Consider the following 10,623-nt stretch of genomic DNA (forward strand, 5'->3'; position numbering starts at 1 on the left):
GATATCCTTTTGAGGGAGTAGGAGCCTCTTCTTCTGCATGCTGCGGAAAATCTAACCATAGTATGCATAGAAACCTTTATCAGTTTGTCCATCCAAATATGTAGTCTTCTTGAGGTAGACTGGATCAAGCCTTGCAATTTTATGGTCAAACACACCAAGCTCAACCCTCTTTGCTTGTAAAATGGGAGTGACAAGTCCTCCCATGCTTAGAACCAGAGTTTTGTCAGCTGTTGTTGTGACACCCCGGTTTCAGATACTTGCGAAGAGGTTTAAAAGAATTGATTTGGCCACCTATGTCACCAAAGTGCACTAATCTTTTCGGTCAAAGGTCCTGAGAGAACTCCAGAGTTAAGCGTGCTTATGCTGGAGTAGTCTTAGGATGGGTGACCTTCCGGGAAGTGACTGTCGGAACTGTGCGAGTGAGTGGGGGTGGACATGGGGCCTACTAAGAAGTGGCGGTCAGGGCGTTACAAGTGGTATCAGAGCCCAGATGCATGTGGAGTCGAGTGTGCTCACACCATCGGGGGTGACGCTCTTGGTGTGCAACAAGGACGTTGCGATTTGTTAGTAGGGGTGAATTGTGACACCCCGGTTTCAGATACTTGCGGAGAGGTTTAAATGAATTGATTTAGCCACCTATGTCACCAAAGTGCACTTATCTTTTTGGTCAAAGGTCCTGAGAGAATTCCAGAGTTAAGCGTGCTTATGCGGGAGTAGTGTTAGGATGGGTGACCTTCCGGGAAGTGACTATCGGAACTGTCCGAGTGAGGACAAAACACAAGGAAAGATCATGTGGTGATTTGTAGGGACAGTAACAAGTCTTTTAAGCCTCCTGGACGTAGCAAACCGACCATCGGATATGGATGGGCTCACGGGCCTAGTGGCTGCAAGAAGACAGCCAAGCTCATTGGCTTGAAGCGTTCCAGCCTCTCTTCATGCAAAGAGTGTATGAGAGAGAACTTTGTGGGCATATCTCACTGTAGGATGCATAATGCTTGAGTTCTTCACTTGACCAGCTGTATAATTGCCCACACCAATAGATCCCCAAAATGAATCATACTCCTTTGGGTTAGTGTTATATTCTAGTCTAGTTCCTGGTTGAAAACCATAGATGGCTCCTAACTCTCCAAAAGTTATCTTGTAGTGCTTCCATTGTACCTTAAACTCAAAATGTTCAAGATCATTAGTCTCCTCCACCATCTCATCTTCATAATACTTCACTGACAAGGAGGCAATGAACTCTCTTATTGGCCCAACATAGGTGGGAAAAGCCATGTTGAAGAACTGTCCTTAACGCAAAGCTGTGAAGATGGTTTGCATATCCTCAAAAAGTCCAGCATTGTGAAGGAATTCATAATCTGGGTATCTAGTTGGAGCAAACTTGATCTGCTTAAGGCGCTGCATCAATTGAGAGTAGGTAGGCTTCTTCTTGAGGGCCTTCTTCTGCTTTTCCTTTTCAGCTTGAGGTGGTGGAGATACAGTCTCACTCTCACTCGTCCTCTGAATCAGATTCCTCAACCACAAGTTCCTTATTCTTCTTTTTTGCTTGCTGGAGCTTTTTGCTTCCCAAGTGAAGACTTAGACTGAGTTGCCTTCTTCTTTTTGTCAACAACCCTCTCCACAATCTCTTTAGCCTTAGTTTGTTTTTCACCAGGTCTAAGGGAAGTTCTAGCCATTGTTCCTATCAAGAGTACAAAAACACTTGAAAAATATTAGTAATGCTCACTAAGAGCTACAACTTGAAGCCAAAAATGGCAAGTGCTAAGCTCCTAGGGGATATATCAACAAAATTAAACCAAGGAGCAATGAGAACCAACTTAAACATAAACTTCAAAATCAAACTCAACATTACTTCTTCTTAAAGATTTTAAGAACTCAATAAACCATCAAACATGATCAATTGGTCTCCAAACATGCTAGTATCTTACAGATTGGTTCAATGCCCAATAGACAAGGTAAATAAACAATAAAACTCAAATTTCCCCAAAATTTTCGATTTTATCAAATCTCAAGACCCCTAACTGTTTATAAATCAAAAATTTCGTAATTGAACACCAAACCTAGCAATTCAAACGAAATTGGAACCAACTAACATCAATATCAAGCTAAACAACTTGAAATCTAGTATTACACATATTGGGTTCAAACTTATACAAAAGAGAAGGAGAAGGATAGTTTCTTACCTTGTTGTCGATGAGGAATGAAGCAAAACTAGCAGATTGGGTTATAAGTAATTAAAAGAGCTTGCAAAAACGAACCCAACACCACAAAAATCTTTGAAAACAATTAAGAGATGAGGGACATATGCCCATAGAGCAGCATCCAGTTTCTTTGCCCAATCCTTCCTTGTGATACCAACTGTTTTCTCAAGAATTGCCTTGATTTCTCTGTTTGAAACTTCAACCTGACCACTAGTTTGGAGATGGTAAGGTGTAGCAACTTTATGCTTCACTCCATGCTTCTTGCGTAAAATCTCAAAGACCTTGTTGATAAAGTGTTTTCCTCCATCACTTATGACCCCTCTTAGGATACCAAACTTTGGAAAGATGATTGTTTTAAACAACTTTAACATGACCTTTGCATCATTAGTAGGAATATCTATGGCTTCCACCCATTTAGAGACATAGTCAATAACCACAAGTATGTAGTTATTACCATATGAAGAAGGGAATGGTCCAATGAAGTCTATTCCTCATACATCAAACACTTCAACTTCAAGTATAGGAGTTTGAGGCATTTCATTCCTCCTGCTGATGTTTCCTTTTCTTTGACATGAATCACACTTGGAGATAATCTCTTGAGTGTACTTGAACATTGTAGGCCACCACAAACCAGCTTGAAGGATTTTTGTGACTTTCTTGAATGTAGCAAAATGACCACCATATGCTGCTCCATGACAAAGTTCTACTAAACCTTCTATCTCCTCTTTAGCAACACATCTTCTATAAATCTTATCCTTACAAAGAGTGTAGAGGTAAGGTACATCCTAATAGTAGTTGTTGATGTCCTTAAAGAACTTTTTTCTATCATAGCCAACCAGATTTGGTAGTTCAAGACCACAAGCAAGATAGTTAACATAATCAGATACCAAGGATCATTCTCTTCAAACTTCATGACTTCTCCAAGTTTTTTCCCAGTTTCATGGCTCTTATCTAAGAGTTGAATTGCCATTAATTGCTTTTCAGGAAGTGCATCATTGATTGGAATCTCATTGTCAGTCCTCATTCTTGATAGATGATCAGCTACTCCATTTTCAGTACCTTTCTTATCTTTAATCTCCAAATCAAACTCTTGAAGTAGCAATATCCATCTCAATAGTCTTAGTTTAGCATATTTCTTTGCTAAGAGATGTCTCAATGCTGCATGATCAGTATGAACAATAACTTTTGAACCCACCAAGTATGATCTGAACTTTTCAAATGCAAAGACAATAACAAGTAACTCTTTCTATGTTGTAGCACACTTGACTTGAGCTTCATCTAAGTTTCTACTTGCATAGTATATCACATGAAACTTCTTGTATTTTTTTTGACAAAATACTGCTCAAACTTCATAATCACTAGCATCACACATGATTTCAAATGGCAAATTCCAATATGAAGCTTGAACTATTGGGGAACTAACCAACTCTTCTTTTATCTTCTTGAAAGTTTGAAGACACTCCTCATCAAATTCAAATGTCACTTCTTTACACAACAATCTTGTAATGCATAACAATCTTGGAGAAGTCTTTAATAAACCTTCTATAAAACCCATCATGGCCTAAGAAGCTTCTTATTTCCTTGACTGAATTTGGTGGTGCTAGATTGGTCATCACATCAATCTTAGCTCTATCAACTTCAATGCCTTTTGTCTGAAATCTTATGCCCCAACACAATTCCTTCTTTCACCATGAAGTGACACTTTTCCCAATTTAAAACAAAATTGGTTTCTTCACATCTCTTTAAGACCCTGCAAAGGTTAGAGAGACAAGAGGAAAAAGAATCTCCATATACAGAGAAGTCATCCATAAGTATCTCAACCACATTTTCTATAAGGTATGAGAAAATGGACATCATACACCGCTCAAAAGTAGCGGGTGCATTACATAATCCAAATGGCATTCCCTGATAAGCGAAGGTACCATAAGGACATGTAAATGTGGTTTTCTCTTGGTCATTGGGGTGAATTGGAATTTGAAAGAAACCAAAATATCCAACAAGAAAGCAATAATGACTATGGTTAGCTAACCTCTCTAACATTTGATCGATAAATGGTAAAAAGAAGTGATATTTTCTAGATGCAGCATTAATTCTCCTATAATCAATACACATACGATGTCCAGTTATAGTTCTAGTAGGAATTAACTCATCTTTATCATTTTTAACGACAATAACTCCTCCTTTCTTTGGCACCACATGTACAGGTGAAACCCATCTACTATCCGATATAGGATATATGATACCAGCATCAAGAAACTTAAGAATCGCTTTCCTCACCACATCTCTTAGGGTAGGATTTAACCTTCTTTGTGGTTCAATGGAAGTCATTGATTCATCATCTAAATGAATCTATGCATGCAAAGAGTTTCAGAGATTCCTTTAGTATTATCAAGTGAATAACCAATAACTACTCTCCTATACTTTTTTAATTCACCTAGAAGAGTAACAGTTTCTTGTTCACTAAGTTCTTCAATGATAATAACTGGAGAAGTTCAATCTTGGGTGCTTTAAGCTCACTCCAATCTTCATTTGAGTCTACTTCAACTGAACACACCACTCAAGGAAACCTCCATCATCACTAGAAGGCTTGTGAGAGAGTCAAGAATCTTCTCATACCCTTCACTATCTTGCTTCAGTAAACCAAACTCTCCTTTTTTAATAGTCAAAGTGCTTTGGAGCTCATCTTCTATGGCTAACTCTTCTAAAAGCTCATCAGCTAAAGCATCCATCCTCTCAATGTAGAAAACTTGACCATCAATTGTAGGTCTTCTCATTACCTTGTTGATGTCAAAATTTAAAGGTTCCTTTCCCAAATTCAAATGAATCTTCCCTCTCTCCACATCAATCATTGTTCCTGCAGTTCTTAAGAATGGGAGCCCCAAAATAAGCGGGTCATTTGGTTCTTCATCCATCTCTAGTACCAAAAAGTCTATTGGGATCTCAAAATAGCCAACCATCACAGGCAATTCTTCAAGCATTCCAACTGGTGTTCTAGTAGACCTATCCGCAAGAACAAGTGTGATCGAACATTGTTTGTAGCGAGTGAAACCCAATCTTTCGGCAACCGGGAGAGGCATCGAGCTCACACTATCCCCAAGAACACAAAACAATGGCTAAAAGATAAAGGTCCCAATGAACAAGCAAGAGTGAAACTATCAGGATCATCAAGCTTCTTTGCTACTATCTTGTTTTGAATGACAACACTACACTCATGGGTTAAGATAACCATTCCTTGTAGAGCTCTCTTCTTCTCCATAAATGCATTGTTGAGGAACTTGTTGTATGATGGGTTCAGCAAGAACGCATCAATTAGTGGCATTGTGGCATTGTAATAGCAACATCTTTCATTTGTGCATCAAACATAGCTCTATACTTGTCCACTTGTTGTTTCTTAAACTAACCAGGAAATGGCAATCTTGGCTCATAAGATGGAAGCACAATTAGATTCTCTTGGGCTGCCACTTAACTCTTCTTGGAAACTCCATCAATGATATTGTCTTGCTTAGGATCCTCTACCACTTTTCTCTTCCGTTTGTCAACCACAACCTCTTCAGCTTCTATGTCTTTACCACAATCTTGCTCTATCAACTCATCCTCATCTTCAATCTCAACCACTACCTCCACTTATTTAGGCTCAATGTCCCTATTGAGCTCTTGTGTAGGCAACTTCTTACCACTTCTCTGTGTTATGGCATTGATATACTTTTTTGGGTTTGGTTCCGGTTTTCCCAGTAGTGATCCCGTTGGTCGCGTTGTAGAAGAGGAAGTTTGTCCATGGACTTGTGTTTGCAACCTCTCCATCTTATCATTTAGCTCACCATAGACGTTTTTTCAACCTTGGTGTGCATAACTTTCATTTGAGTGGCAAGCTCAATAGCATTTCTTCCTTGGCCCTAGAGTATCTGGCGAAGTAGAGCATTAATATCCTCTCCATGGCCTTGAGGGTGTGGTAAACTCATTTAGGGTTGAGGTTGGGGATATGTTTGAGGCTTAGGTTGGTAGTTCCCTTGAGCTTTAGGTTGATAATTAGGCTGGGAGAGAAAACCGGGAGGCTTTTGTGGCGGATAAGTTTGATCTTGTGGGTTCTCCACATTAGTACTGCGGTAAGGGAGGTTTGGATGTTTGTTGTAGTTCAGTTTGAACTTGTTGTACCCTTGGCCACCAACATAATTGATTCTTGGCCCTCAACAAAAGTCTCCATACCCTCTTGATAACCTTGATAAAGTTCACACTCATTGACATAGTGAACTGGCTTTTGATTCGCAAGAATCATCTTATCCATCTAATTATTCAACGTCTTGATTTCCTTGCGGTGCAGCTCATTCATGTCAGTATGATTCCTTGGAGTTCTATCATAGTCCTACCCATAATTCTCCTCACTTTGTGCAAGATTCTCAACCAACAACATCCCTTGTTCTGGATTTTGACCCAAGAAGTTTCCATTGCTTGTTGTGTCAAGAAGCATTCTGTATTTAGGAAAGATTCCTCGGTAGAGTGTACTCAACTGTGACTCTTTGGAGAAACCATGATGTGGAAATTGAGATATGTATCCTTTGAATCTCTCACAAGCTTTACAAAAACTCTCATTAGACCACTGAGCAAAACTGGATATCTCATTGCGAAGGCAAGCTGTTCTTGTAGTAGAGAAGAACTTTGATAAGAAAGCCTTCTTGCATTGATCCCAAGATGTAATGGTGTTATTAGACAGATTCTTTTCCCATATGTGAGCTTTGTCTCGAAGAGATAATGGGAAGAGGCAGAGCTTGAAGGCGTCTTCCGAAATGCTGTTTATTTTAACAGTTCCACAAAACCGATCAAACTGATCCAAGTGATTAAGTGGGTCTTCCATCGCCAAACCATGGAACTTTGACCCTTGCACCATGTTGATAAGACTGGCCTTGATCTCAAAGTGATTTTTCTCCACTGGTGGAGCTCTAATATCGATGTGGTGGCCATTGACGCTTGGCGCATCATAGGCTTCAATCAGTGGTGCTTGTCTTGGCGCATGGTGAGGAGCTCCCTCATCATTGACTAGATCATGTCCATTATGACCATCAGCGGGAGGAGCATTCTGTTCTATAGCTTGTCTTTCTAATCGTCGATTCTCTCGTTCAAAACGGTAAATGCCGTCAACACGCTCGATCAAATCTGCTTAGCCTTGACTTCTCAAGTTTATACACCCTGCAAAACAGAATTCAAAACACCAAAGCAAACCAAATAAACAACAATGTAAAGTACATGATTAGGCTCAAACGAAGTTGAAATCCAAATGGTGAAATCTAATGCAAATGGGCAACAATGCCAAATTGATGTAGTATATTGCTATCAATTAAATTATCGTACCTCATTTTGCAATGATTAACACACTAGGAGTTCACAAAGCTGCTTAATCTAATCTTAAACAAGAGAATGGTTTTTGTAACATTCTTAACTTAAGCAAAACAAACAAATTATAAAATGCTCAAACAATTAAACCAAGAAAGAAATAGAAGATTAACTCAACAATAACTAAAAGTGAATCTCAGGGTTAAGGTATTTGATTAGGAATAAAATAAGAGATTGATTATGGAGTTTGGGTTGCCTGAATATTCCCCCCTCTACTAATTGCATTCTCAACTTTTAGTCTCTGAAAAGAACATCAAAATAAAGTTTATTCTTAATAAAAACTACATCTGCAATTGAACCAAACAATAAACCGATATTACTTAACTTGGTTTGACTTAATCCAGTTTTAACCATAATTTCATCCGAATTAAACATTTGACTCGAATCAATAAAAAAATAGTTAAATACTATAATCCTTCTTTTATTTGTGGTCTTCTATTTTTTTTTTTGAAAAATTAAATTATATTATAGGTTCACCGGAAAAGTTCAAACCGATTCCCGAACCATTACAAAAGTGGCCCAGAAAAATTGTTACAAAAACAAAAAGCTTGAATTAGCAGGTAGAGAGGGAAAAACAAGCATTGCAACATCTCCGGCCGGAAGAGAAGAAAGAAATCTCCTCCGTGACTGCTGGCCACAACGGTGGAAATCTTCTCCTGATCTGCTGCGAGACAAGAATATTGGACTCGAACCAAAAACATTAAGGAAAGAAAGTATAGTACGAAGCTTTAGATGTAGAAGATTGGAAACAGTCAGAGGATGAAGAAGAAGGAGGTGAAGAAGATTTTTTTTCAATTTTTTTTTCTTTGCTGGGTCGAGTTGAATGTTAGATTAGGGCTAAAATCAGGTCTAAATTTGGTTAAAACTGGATTAAGTCAAGCCAAATTAAGTAATATCGGTTTATTGTTTGGTTCGATTGCAGATGTAGTTATTCATATAAAAAAGAAACTAGGTGTAGTTTTATTAAGAATAAACTTTATTTTGATGTTTTATTCAGAGACTAAAAGTAGGTGTAGGAAATTTGAGAATGCAATTAGTAGGGGGGGGAATATTCAGGCAACCCATGGAGTTTCAAACAACTTAAACAATAGTAAGACTAACACATTTCCATGCAATTAATATTTTTATTAATCAATCAATCATCAACTTCTTCCAAAGGCAATTAAATGATCAAAAAGCATTACAATCAGGTCTATATAGCCACTAAGCACCCAAGTCAACTATTTCCAAAGGTAAGGAATGCAAATCAATTAAAAATTTTGGTTCAGCAATTTCATCAAACACCTTCTGGACGTAAAATTCCTAAAGTCTAAAATCAACATGATCAAGGTTGATATAGGTTTATTAGCAACTAATAAGCAAGGATCTAAAGCAATATTACCATAAACTCCATAACCTAACTCCTAAATCATCCTAATCTACCAAAACCCAACGATTCTAAATGACTACTCACTCATGATCATGATAAGACAAAGGTTTAAGCTTTGATCTTTGTAAAATTATAATTAGAGATTGTAGATTAGAAGAAATGAAAAAGAGATTACTAATGAAAACTTAAAAGTACGCAAACCTAGAATACGCAAGTTTAAGAACCCTAAAAGCTGCTAAATAAAAGATAAGCTCTCTTCTTAATAAGTTTAATGTATTTATAGGAAAATAGAAAAGAACTGGGAAAACTCGGGACAAACCGGATCAAACCCGGATCAAAGCTGAACCAAGTGCAGACTAGGCGGCTGCGGGGAAGGCTTGATCGAAGCTTCAGACCCAAGCCTTGAAACAGGGGCTAGCCGTTTATTCGTTCAGGTCTCGGAGGGTCAACAGGCGTCTCGGTCTTGGTCTGGCCGAAGGAAGAAACCGAAGGAGAGCTACGTGGTAGGCTTGAAAGAAGGGGGAGACTGCATATTCCATCTGGAGTTCCATCCGGGAAAGTGAAACGGGTAAGGCTTGGTCGAAGGGTAAGGCCGAAGGAGCGACACGACCACCACTTGACCAAAGGGAGTAGCCGCGTATTGCATTTGGACTCTAGCTCTAAACTCAGCTTTGGATGCAGGACAAGGGCGGAGTTTGGACCCGGTGGTAGGAGCTAACCGAAGGACTGCCATGGTTGATGTTTGGCCGAAGGGCTAGGCCACTTATTTGTTCTGGTCTTGACGTGAGAAGTGGCTTCAGTCGCTAGTTGGCTGAAGGCGACACCGAAGGAGCTACAGACATGGTCTGGCCGAAGGATCTGGTCACCTATCTGTTCTGGAACTTTGCCACTTCTCCACTTCACTCTTCTTTGCTTCTTTTGCACCAAATCAAGTCCCAATCCTCCAAAAGTGGTGAGGTTACTCCAAGAACCTGAGAAACAAACTACTAGATGTAAATGCCCCTAAAACAACCTAGAAAGATGATCCAACAAAACAATGCAAAACCAAGTCTTAAAATCCAACAAAAACACAATATATCAAGACGTTCTCCGACTCGNAAATCAGACTCTACCCTCTCAGATATAGAATCAGCATTAAGATCATCTACCCTAGAAGAGATCTACAACAATCAAGCTTGACCAAGTCACACAAACCACAAGATCAATCCATCCTAACCCATCCTCAAGATCCTAAGGAAACTACTCACAACAATACATGGTGATCAAAGTCAAAAACCCAGAAAATATTGAAACTTGCATTATTAGAAAGATTAAACAAAGATCTTCAATATTGATGAAAGGATGAAACTCAAATTCTCAATATCTTGAAAGTTATAGAACCAACAAAATATAAGAATCTAGTCTTCTTTCATAAGGAAGTACAAGATCTTAAAAATAAAAATGCAAAAGGAATAAAACTAAAAAAGGTAAAAACTAGGTTTAGGGAATATCTAAAAAGTTGCACACTTTGGTGGCTGCAGGTACAAGGCCTTATATAGGTGAGGAGGTGGAAGCCCTAAAAATAGAAAAAAGTCAAAGTAGTCACCGGCTCGGTCAACTCGACCAGTGCTCGGTCGAGTCTATGGTCGAGCTGGCTTCTCTCGTGCACACTCCACTCGGTCGAGTCCA

Source organism: Camelina sativa, chromosome 8 (assembly GCF_000633955.1).
Source record: "Camelina sativa cultivar DH55 chromosome 8, Cs, whole genome shotgun sequence".
Lineage (NCBI taxonomy): Eukaryota > Viridiplantae > Streptophyta > Magnoliopsida > Brassicales > Brassicaceae > Camelina > Camelina sativa.